Raw genomic sequence first — 12,663 nt, 5'->3', positions numbered from 1 at the left:
CAAGGCTCATATGGCTCCTGTATGTTGCTGCCTGTTCTGAGTTTCCCTTCCCCCTCCCCAAGACAAGCCAGGATTTGCCTCTTCCATGTGCTCTGAACTCCTTTGTTCCAAGCGTGGGCAAAACCAAATGTAACTCAAACTCGTCAGCAGTGTCTGATTGGCCGGTCACCCCGGGTCTGGCCCCAGTCCTCCCCTTTCCCCTTCTCTGAATAAAAGAAGGACCCGAGAGGGGGGCCCTCCCTCTTTGGCTTGCATCCTTTCTGTGAACATCTTGTCTCTGTCTCTATTTGAAAGCTTCTAATTGCAGGAATTGGCAACCAAAGGCTATATTTCTGCCTCTTTGCTTCTGCTGGTGGTATCAGCTTTGCAGCTACCATTTGCTGCTTTTAGAGCTACTGAAATGCTGGATTGCCCGTGCTACCTCTCTAGGCTGCCCAAGGCTTTCTAAGGCATTGAACTACGAGCATAGCCGGTAAAAAGCTGTGAGTATCTCCACACCTGTAGAGGTTCCAGCATTTTTCTTGACTGCCCTGCTTCTGTGTGACGTTATTGACCAGGTCATGATTTTCAGTGGTGTAATCAAAATGAGAAGCCAAACCTTGGCAAAGTGAAAACACAAAGGACTTTGACTAGGTCTGAATCACAACACATTTAATACTTTACTGTTAGGTTATTTGAATATTTATTGGGAAAGGGAACACACTAATTAAAACCATATTTTTTTTATATTAATAGATGTGAATTTAAAGTCTGCCTGGAACAAAAATATCATAGTTCTCCTGTCTGGTCTTGTTAACCTACTAGTGAAGTAAAAAAAAATGAATGCAAGAGGGTTTTAGTTTTGCTTTTTTTTTTTCTAATTTATTTGGTATCTTTTTCTAAGGCCTATTTAAATACATACCACACAGAAGCATTCAAAACCGGAGGGAAAAAAATATGATGAGTAGTCACTGAATTGCATTTTTTTATTCCCTGCCAAGAGGAAGGTGACAGGTTCAGCTGTAGCAGGTGGAGGTTTGCTCTCAGTCAGAGGAATCTCACCAGGATGTCAGTCAGATCAGGGGCAGTCACTTCTAGTCACGGTAGAAGGTTTAGGGATTTCCTGGTTTCAGTGAATTAAAAATAAAAAAAGTGAAAACAAGTCTCAGCAGGTCTGTGAGATGGAGTGATGGGAGAGTGACAGGAATGTATTGCTACATGTGTTAACAATTATCATCACGTGTAATTTCAGATAAAAGAAAAGGCGAACAAGCAAGGGCTGTTAAAAATCAATAGTGATCCCAGGTTCACTTATATTCCTCAGAGAGGAATTTTTCTAATCTGACATGTGTGGTGCAGTCAACATGCTGGAAGGAAGGGATGCCATCCAGAGAAACCTGTATAGGCTTGAGAGGCGGGCCTATGCAAATCTCATGAAATTCACCAAGGCAAACTGCACGGTCTTTCACCTGGGTTGGGACAATCCCAACTACAAATACAGGCTAGGCAGAGAATTCAAGACTAGCCCCGGAGAGAAAGACTTGGGGTTGTTGGTTGATATGAAATTGAACACGGCCCACAATGTGCACTGGCAACCCAGAAAGCCAATCTTATCCTGGGCTGCGTCCAAAGCAGCATGGGCAGCAGGGCGAGCAGCAGACTCTGCCCCTCTGCTCTGCCCCTGTGAGAGGTCTGGTGAGACCCTGCCTGAAATACTGCATCCAGCTCTGCGACCTCCAAAATAAGAAGGACATGGACCGGTTGGAGTAAGTCCAGAAGAAGCCACAAATACGATGAGAGAGCTGGAGCACCTCTATTATGAAAACAGACTTGGTTGGCCTCACTGTGGGACCTGGAAGAGTTGGGGTTGTTTAGTCTGGAGAAGAGGAGGCTCCAGGGAGACCTCAGAATACCTTCCAGTTCCTAAAGGGGGCCACAAAAATGTTGGAGAGGGACTTTTCACAAGGGCCTGTTGAGATAGGGCAAGGGGGAGTGGCTTTCAATGGTAAGAGAGTAACTTTATATTAAGTATTAGGAAGAAAGTCTTTACTGTGGGGGTGGTGAGGCATGGGCACAAGTTGTGCAGAGAATCTGTGAATGCCCCATCCTTGGAAGTGTTCAAAGCCAGGTTGGATGGGGCTTTGAACAGGGTTTTCTAGTAGAAGGTGTCCCTGCCCATGTCAGGGGGATTGGAACTAAATTGTCTTTAATGTGCCTCTTCCAACTCAAACCATTCTGTGACTCTGTGGTATTAAATCTGCTGTTAAAACTGAAATCAGCTGCTAGTGTACACGCATAAAATATCAGTGCAGCTAAAGAAAGGAATGTGCACAGGTCATGGCAACTTTTTTGACGAGCAGGAGATGTAGGTTTGTCACACCTAACTTCTAATGCCCTCAATACAGCTTAGATGGCAATGGACTGAGCATAGGGAGCAATACTCATCAGCAGCTTAGCACAGAGTAAATGACTACTTTTGATTATCACTGTAAACTCTACTCGCCATATTGACTCCATTTACTCTGTATAGATCTCAGTTAATAATGCAAGTATATTAGTCATCCATCAGGATAGGACCTATATCTCAGTTGATAATATGGGCTTTCTGTAGATAATGGCACTCTGTCTACCTTCTGATTGGAAGCAAATCTATGATACAGGTTTGATATCTTTTTCTCTGCAAATTAGATTATTAAACCAAACATTGCTAATGTGCTGGCACTGTGCCATGGAAGACTTATCCATTAGGATATGAGCCTTGTAGCCCAGCAGGTATGTGTGTATGTGTGTGTGGATAAGGCAAAACTCAGTTTAGTTTACGCAGGTGCATTGTGCAGGTGTCCTGAACCCTTCAGAGGGTCATCACCATCTGCAGGTGGTGCTTTGTGTGATGTCTGTCAGGAATAGCTCATTCTCTCCAATCTCAGCCTCAGGGCAGAATTGCATGATGCCTGGCTCTTTGCATTTTTTCCCTTCTTTTTCTTTTTTTTTTTTTTTTTAATATTAGGTAATCTGCTTTTCTATGGTAAAGGAATGCCCAGGCAGCACAGGTGTATTCTCAGTGACTGAGCATCGTGACACCAGTACCTGGTACTCTAGATCATGTGAGACAAAAAGGGCTGCTGTGAACCATATGCAATGGTAAGGCCCAAAACCAAGTTTCAGAAGGAAAATATGCCTTTTCAAGGTAAGGGGAATGTGGCTCCTGCTGTATTACAACACCATGGCTTCTCTCCTGCACTGGTGCTTTATGCGTCCAATACAGACGGCTCTAAACAGGCTGTGAAACCTGTGAGCTACCAGCCTTTATGCAGAGTACCAGAGGGAATCATGTGTAGGAGCAAATGCTGCAGTCCAACTTGATGCAAGATTGATCAGGTTTGAGGGTACATCTATCTGGGGTGTGTCTGTGTCTTCCCCCCTGTGCTTTGAGCCATCTGGACCGCATCCGGTTCTGATATGGAAGCCGTGCACTCACAGTTGATTAGAGAGCACCTGAGCCAGAGCTGGCTTGTGGCCTGCTAGCTTTGAGTTATGAATGAGTGCCATCACCCTCCCATAAATCCCAAATGCTCTTCTACTCAGCTCTTCTTGCTGAATGCAAGCTTTGGAGTTATCTGTGGGTTTCTTTAAGCAAATTTGTTCTGGAGATTCACATCACCTTTCTTAAAGCTTCATTGCCTTCAGACCCAAAGATTACCTCAGGGCCGAACCCTCTGTGTCTAAAGAGTTTTCTATTTGGAGGTTTGGGTGTATAAGTCTGGGTCAATAGCAATTCTGCAGCATTTGTGAGTTTGGGTGAGCTGACCTCTTTTCAGAAAACCTTGGGGAAAAGTCAGGGCAGTGAGCTGCCTTCTCCAAAGCCAGACAGCAGCGTGGTACAGCAGCTATGCTCTAGCCAAGCCTGCTTTAAGTTCTACAACAATTTCCAAGTCCAAGGAAATGTACTGCCTCCTGTCTCTTAGACCTATGACAACCCTTGTCCCTAAGCTTTTAACTGGTATTTGGAATAGGAGGAGGAGGAGAACAATTTTATACTCTTCTGTGTGCCCACGCAAGGACCAAGGCCATGCTGAGCTGTTCATTTAATGCAGAAGGAAGGTGTCTGCTTGGGTGCTTTACTTGAAGACCTCCAAGGATAAATCCTCTTATTGTCACCCCTCCATCTATCTGTTTGCCATTCAATAATGCCAAGTCAGTGCTTTGGATACACCCCATTAGAATTGTTCTTTGTTAAGCACTGACAGTGGATTTGGCAGCCTATAAAAAAGAGCAGAAGATGCCACTATCTGGTACTGCCAAGGTTGAGAATGTGGACATGGAGCATTAGCTGTGCCCTGGGCTCAGCTCTCGTGTTTTTCACAGCAGTGGATGTGACATCAGCAGCAGGGTCTTTCTGAAGCACTGAACTGCAGAGCACTCTAAGTGCTCTGAAGGAGCCAGTCCTTCAGCTGGGACTTTATGGAGATGGACTTGAGCATCTGCCCAAAGACTTTGAGGATTGCTTTTGCAAGAGGGCTGCCAAATCCAGTTGGAGGACCTAACTCCTAATTATTATTCCTGTAAAGAACATTCCATCTGTCACCAAGATTTATTTGGGAATAAGTATTAAAATTTACTTCTGATTTGATGGGATAGTATCTATCTGGTGGCAGGATGGCAGCCTGACTAGAAGTCAATGTGGTGTAAACTTGGCCAAAAGAGAGAAGAAGAGTGATATAATTTTGTATATATAGGCATATATGTTTATGTACATATGTATCTCTATGTATTCACATATGTGTCAATAGACACATATAAATGTGCATTTATACATATTGCATGCAAAGTCAAGGTCGCTGTCGGTCCTTTAAGCTTGAACATGTGAAGGGTGAAAACATCTGAAGTCTTTCTTCCCTGGCCATTTTTTTTCCCTGAACTCCTCTTCCACCAAACTATTGGAGTGACAGAAACATTCAGTTTATTTCATGAAAATAGATATTTCTTTTAAAGAAACAATAAGATGCACCTTGAGTTCAGAGATGGGCTTTGATTTGATATAAAGCAACCTAATTAATAGAGCTTCAATTGCTACAACAATTTACAGTTAAGATGTATTCTCATTTTTATGTTATTTGATTTTATTTTGAGCAGCAGTAGATCTACAATCTGTCTCTTTATTCTTTATGTATTCTTCCCTTTGGTGAAAGATATATTTTTAAAAGACTTTACAGGATTAAGCTTCTTAAGTATCACAAAAATGAATCTACCAACTTCATTGTACTGAAATGTGACCTTTTCCTTCTGAAAAATCTTAAAATAATTAGGTCAAAGTTTTTATTGTTGGTATTTGTGCTACAGTAATTCATGGCTGGTAATTTAATTGAATTTTCATATGTATGAAGCAGATGTTATAGGTTCTGTGCTACATCACTATGGTAGTGTTAGTCATGCAGATTTATAATAAAGCAATCCCTTATTGTTCCTTCCCACATTTATCTACATTTTGTGCTGCAGCTGATTTCACAATTGTCTCATTTAATTATGAACATTGACATCATTTACAGGATTTATGCATCTAATTAAGTGGGCTCTAATAGAGAAGTTTCAGAAATAAAGCCAAGAGACTAATATATGTTTGCTAGTGGTTACATTGGTCTCTATTGTTCCTTTTCAGCAAGAGGACTGAGGGAAAAAATAAGGTATTTGTCTCCTGATAACAGAAGGAGTCTCAAAATAAAATATTACCAGTCTTTGCAGTCACATTATATATGAAAGAATATTTTAAAATGTTAAATTTTTTGTTCATAGTAAATACTGAGTAAAAGTAACAGAGCAGAATACAAAAAGAGTGTGAGAACTGAGAAGCCGTGGTATAGAGGCAGTCTGTTGACCAAGGTCAACAACAAGTGGTAAACTACTTATTAAAGTGTATATTTATTCATTGAATATGACTTTATAAACTGTATGTGCATGACACTAATACAAAGCATGAACCTTTTCATTCTCCATTCTCCAGGCAAAGATAAAATGAAAGAGATTTGTTGATTAATGATCCTCTAAACTGGTGGAATGGCCCAGCAAGGTCAGGAATGAGAAAAAATCCAGTTCATTAGTCAGCAAGTTTTCCTCTTCATGGTTTAATTGCTCAAGCTTGCTTATTTATTGGTCAAGACAAGGAAAATGAACAGGAAAAAGGCCATCTATACTATAGTCCAACTCTGTAACAGCCAGATATGGCTTTCTGACCTTCAGGAGTTTCCATTCCTGCTCTTCCCCAAGACATCAAGAGTTGGCGTGGACACAATTCACCAAAAACCACAAGTAATATTACATTAGCCTGACCTCCATCACAGACAGGACAATAACTCTGTTTGTTCATGTAAATGAATCTGTTTAAGCTTGATGGTCCTTCATGTTTTAAAGCCTTCTGGTGAAGGTACAGCCTGCTATGACCGTAAATGCTTTGTTTGGTCATTTATCCAGGCTCATCACCAGGAGCTATTTCTCATTAAAGATGGCAGTGAGATAATTGGGGTGCCACTGGTGGGAGTAAAGATGTTCTATCTCATGGTAATGCCTCGTATCTTAGTAAGTCTTAAGGAATTAACAGGCATTCAAAAAGATTTGAACCTAGAGTACCTCACAGTTTCTGAATAATGGTGGTTGGTGAATCATGGAACAGCAGAATTCAAAGGGACATCAGTCATCTAGCCTATCTGTCTGCCTCAATTGTTATCCCCCTTTACCTATGATAACCTTCCTCTTCTCTTTCCTCAGTCAGAAAGTTCATCACTCTCTAGGCAATTTGTTTGCATGAAAAATACTCGTGAAATTCTGTGAGTTTAGAATGATTCTGTATTGTATTGACATAGTCCTATAATTTTTGTGTCTACTCCCAGAAAACATGAAAAGCAATTTATCGCTTTCTTTTACATTTTTGAAGGTTCATATGTCTCCTTTCAGTCTTCTGCACGCTGAACAGGATTAATTTTTTCTAGTAGGGAATGGAGAGATATTCAATACCCATGAACTGAATACCCATGTGTAGGAATTTTCAATTACATAGATGTCATCTGTCTCCCACAACTTTTCAGTGTAATTGCAATGATCAGTGTTTCTTTCTATTATGATCTTTTCAACAAAATCTTGGTGTTTCTTTTGTTTTCATGAAAGACAGAGATCCAGAAGTCATGGGATCATTTGAAACTTTCAACTTTTCTTGGACAAAATTTCAGAGAATTGTAGAAGGGCGGAGTAAGAAGGGGAAGTTTCTTCTGGGTCAGTTTTTTCTTCTTCTCCCTCCTTATCCCTATGAATGACTTTTTTTTCTCTCTTTCAGCAGAAGCTCTTATTTTGCTTATTTTAGCAATTTGCATGAAAGAACATTTGCTAGCATTGTGTTGGCTAGCAGGCCACACGAGAGGTGTGAAAGCTTCCCAGCACCCATGGTCAAGTAGGAAATGGCGACTGTACTAGTTGACAAACTGCAGTGTTTTTGAGAAACCCATTACCTCCAGGAGAACTGTGGTATCTTTCTCAGAACGGAGGAAAATCTGTTGGCTAGGGTATGGTAGTTTTCATCTGCATGCTTTCAATTTGAATAAAAACCAGAGGCAGAGGTACTAGCTTTCATTCCTCATAATATTGTCATTCCTATCAGCAAGCTGGGCTGATAATACATTGAAAAACTGTAGCTGGGCGGCCATTACATTTAATCCTCCAGCAGTTATTCTTACCCTGTTGTTTCTCATCCTTACAAAGACTCCTTGCAAATACCCCATGGTTTATCCACTGCCACCGAGCACATATTTCTGATGGAGTTCCCATGTAATGACATGGAAGGCAGATCAGGCTAGCTGTAAAACAAAAAATGGATCAGGCTGTGTGAGAACCACAAGGTGACTTTACAACAAGAACTCTATCACAGAAGGAGAGGTGTGACTAGAATTAAGCAGAAGACAACTGTGGCAACAAGGCGCCAAATGACAGGATGGAGTCATCTGTCTGAAAATATCTTAATGTCTGCCACTTAAGCATACACAAGTGCTTGAATAGGTAATTTATTAGAATGTTAGTGTATTGCACTTCTTGTTTCTCCATGCATTAGAGGAGAAGGCATGTTTCATCTTAATATGCTGAATGTGTTTTTCTTCTGTCCACAATCCACAGTTGAGTGATTTAATTTTCATGTCTGACTTCTATTTCTTCCACGGACCCAGAATTGTTACATCTGTAATGGTCTGATGAAAAATCCTTTAGAAGTCAGTGAAAAGTCTTCCACTGATATTAATGGCCTTTAAATCATACTTTAAGTCAAAGTTTTAAAGTGAAGAACTGAGTTGGTAACCTCTGTATTTCTACAGATTAGTTTGTTGATGACACTGAGCTACATTTTTAAGAACTGAATATTCACTTTACCATGAAAAACAGCTAATTGCTCTTCTATGTATAATGTCTGAAAATGACCACACTCTTTTCTGAAACCACAGTGGACGGCTTTTTTCTCTTTTCTTAATGCGTTTCCTTTGTATTAAACCAAAAGAAAAATTAAATCATTCTATTGCTGTAAGATATTGATATTGTCATCATCTGTGTATCTGTCAACCTTGAATATTCTTGTAGGGGATAGTAAGAGTGGGGAATACACTCATCTGAATTCAGCAGGAAATTAAGGGTATACTTGCAAAATAAAGAGAGCTACAAATAGAAATGCTTTCAAAGAGAGAATTCATGGAGAAAATGTCTAAAAGTACAGAAGAAGGAGTTTACTGGTCCTAAGCTAAGGGACCATGCCCAAAGTAAGATGAGAGGGCATAGGTGGGATGTGGAGACTTTGCTTCCTCATGGGATCTAACAATTACTATGAGAGAGATTCATGATGTTACCTTCCTGCATGCTCTAGTGTGCTCTGGTTTTGGAAATGTGTGAATTGCCTGCAACTGTCAATCTAACAGAAGCTTTTGCGTTCCCCTTTTCTGTCTTTTGTGAGTACCTATGAATTCTAAGACTTCTGTTCTTTTGTACATTTTGTCTTGTCTCTCTGGAAAGGGAATAGAGGGGGAAAAAGGCGCTTGAAATATACTTAAAAGAGACTGGTTGGATACAGTAGCTGAGAACAGGTGTCCCTGATGCACATCACAGACTCTCAGGTGCTAGTGCTGGTGTGTAGCAGTGATAGCAAGACAGCAGTTCAAAGCTTTTTTGAGCTTCCTTCCTCCATCTGTATTTATACCCATGGAAATTCTCATTTTGCTGAGAGAACTCTATTTAGAGAGACGATTTTCACACCTGTAATTACCACTCATTATTCCCACCTTGGAATAGAAGTGCGAACATGCGAGGACATAGAATATATTTTATTTTTTCAGGGGTCTAATGAACCTTTTGGAAACATTTCCAAGCACATTCATATCCTTCACAAAATGCTTACAATGTATACAGCAGGCAAAGGAATGTTCCAGAAGAAAATTGCATCCCTCATTTCTATCTAAACACGGTAGTATCTCCATGCAAAACTATTTTGTGCACGATTACTATTTTGTCTGAAAAGCAGTTTTTCTTCCTGAAACAGATCCCAATGTCCTGCTGCCCTTCCAGCCTTCCTCCATCAAAAGCAGGCAGACAAGGTAAAAACCAAGCTACAAGAGGAAGCAAACCAGTCCCTTGAAAATAGAGTGGCAGGACTTGTTAATTAGACACAAGGCTTTACACAGTGCCCCACATGCTTCTGCAGTGTTGAGTTCAATCATCTCGAATCTCTAAAAGCAAAGGCAGGTGAGCAGCACATCCGTAGTTCTGTCATCTTGGAGTGGTGTGCTGTGCCTTTACCACACATGCGTGCTCCCTGTCTTGGAAATGAATTGAGTGGGAAATGCCTGATGTAACATACTTTCCATGCTCTGAAAAAGCCACACATCTGCTAATATTTGTGGTTCTTCACTTTCATTTGTAATCCCCTCACCTTTCATATACAATGCCATCTAACACCGCTCTTTCATTTTCCAAGGATAAAAATCCACAGATTTCACTTATCTCACATTTAACGGATTATAATCCCCGAGACAAAAAGAGAAATTATGCTAAGCTCCTGGCACAATCTATTCAGCACACTGCTGAAATGAGGCACCACAGCCCCTGCTGAGGTGCATTTGCAGCTCTTCCTCTCTCCACACACACAGAGGACGCCTGAAGCACTTCACATCACAATCACAGCTCTCCTGATTGCTCCATTTCATCTTCAGCCCTTCAGGACACTTACAGCTAATAAACTGGGTGCAGCTAAACTACTGGCAGGTGCTTCTTCCTTTCTATCATTTCAGTCAGGGTCAGCAGGGTTAAAGTTATTTGGGTAAATAATGTATATGTATGGCTTATCTCTGTTATTTTCAGAGGTCTGAGATTTAGGAGTTACAGAAAATACTGTCAACAGCTGCAAATATCTCTGGACTTTGAAGAAGTATATGTCCTGATGGCTTTGAGTATTTTTACAAGAAAAGGAAACTCCTCCCTAAGTATACATCCTCGGCATATTTTGGATTCCAACAGCTAGAAGTGAAGGTGTTTGTGAGAGAGTAGTGGGTGGCATCCCTGTCCGTGGTAGGGGAGGTTGGAATTAGATGATCTTTAAGGGCTCTATGAACTAAAATCTTGCTATGATTCCATGAATTATGATTCTACAATTCTATTTTTCTTCCCTGTCTGAGCTATAGTTGATGTCTGCTTGAGAAACCACATGATTCTTGTGTGAGGTTCTTGTCTTGCAGATATTGGATGTAAAGAGGGAAAATATCTTCAAGCTGTTAACCTTCAAATACCAGTTCCAGGACCCATGTTCTCACATTTCAGACTCTGAGAGTCACTTCAAAGTGCTGAATGTGTCTTTCAACAAGATGTGTACAGCCTGGATTTCCTTGTACTTTATTGGACGTTAAGGAGCCTTGGCAACTTCCAGGAGTGCCTGCAGCAGTGCTGGCCACTGGTGGAATTTCTGTGTCAGGCATGAGCCAAGGAGGAGCACTGCTTTTTGTGGTGCTATGTACTGCTCCTGCCCAAGGTTGTTCCATGTCACTGCCCGTGGCTTCAGCATGCAGCCTCCTCCTTTGCCATTGGGAAAGCACAGAGGAGATATTTGTTAGAGGGGTTACAATCACAACTATCCCTTTAAGGAAGTAGGACATAACCTGTCCTTATTCAGTTTAATAGGTAACTTATTTTATCACTTTTTCACATGAATTAGCTAAGTATTTGAGGCCTCTCCTCTTATACCACAGGAAAATCCTATGAAGCTTGTCTAAAGACAAACAACCTTTCCTGCAAACCTTCTTTTTTGGTGAAGAGTTGTTTTTTGATTAACAGATGTTCTTAACCTGTAATCAGAGAGTTCTTAATAGAGCTGTACTGAGCAGTACCCAGGAGCTGAATATCTTTTGCGTATGCTTTTCAAATCCAGAATATACCTGCACTGTTTCTGCTGTATCCAAGACTGATCTCCCCTTTCACTCAAGGCATGCTCAAAGCCAGGAAGATGGGCCATGTCATATTTTCTTATGTACCTCAGTATATTTTCTATGGAAATACAATCTGTTCTACTTAACATTTACCAATTTTCCTCCGTATGTTTTGAAGTGAAGAACATTTACCTGACCTGCATCTGGAAATGGAGCTGTACCTCTTCAGACAAGTTAAGGATATCATACTACCTGGCTGCCAGGAACCACTGTACTCCCACAGATCATTTATATGATGGCTGTCTGAAATCATATACAATGACCTAATTCTTTATTTAATAGAAATTTTCCTATGGATTTAGCTGCTGCAATAATTTTTTTTTCTGGGGAAATGAATTCTGCCAATATAAGCAAAATCCTGTCAGTAATGTTCATTTAGTCCATATGAAGCAGAACCATAAAGACCTCAATTTCTAACAGTAGCCACTGAGACTCTGGCTTTTGCTACAGCTCTGCTGTACCACTTTTCCAGTCCTTTTGACTAATCTTTCATATTCCTGTCCTGTGTGCTTGCAAAACACTGTTGCAGTTAATTTTGTGTGAGTGGTAATTCCCACGATTCCCATCTCACCCCTACACTTCTGCAATTACTCTTATTCCTTCACTACAGAGAATTATTCCCACATTTTCATATTATTTTTGAAATATTCTGAGCACACAACTCTGCTTATGCCTGCAGATTTAAGACCTGTTCCAGCTTTCTGTACTTGTCCTGCCCTTGATTTACTATTTGAAATGGTGAATGTGGAGCATTTATGTAACACTTTGCCTATGGAGGCTCCACGGTGCAGAACAAAGGTGGTGGGTAACACTATCCCCGTTTTACAAGTGGTAAAATCTGACATAACAGTGTTTTCAGCTGATTCATGCAGTTCTAAAATTAGGGGAGGAACTCACTGTAGTTGATCTTCAGCAAAGTAGTGTTGAATTAAGCATTTACAAGGCACCAGCCCTGTGATCTCACCACCTCTTCTCACTGACACAGGGCTGAAGAACAGCAGTATTGAAATGGGGGGAGAAAAAGTGCCGGAACAAACACGTATTTCCAGGTGTAAGTAAAAACTGGGAGAGGAGTGCTTGGAGAGCAGCTCTGTAGGGAGGAATCTGGGAGTGCTGGTCAGCAGCAGCTCAGTGTCAGCCAACAGTGTGCCCTGGCAGCCAAGAGGGCAAACCACATCCTGGGGTGCATCAAACA

The sequence above is a fragment of the Corvus cornix genome, chromosome 1 (assembly GCF_000738735.6).
Source record: "Corvus cornix cornix isolate S_Up_H32 chromosome 1, ASM73873v5, whole genome shotgun sequence".
NCBI classification, from domain to species: domain Eukaryota; kingdom Metazoa; phylum Chordata; class Aves; order Passeriformes; family Corvidae; genus Corvus; species Corvus cornix.
This window is presented reverse-complemented; position numbering follows the sequence as displayed.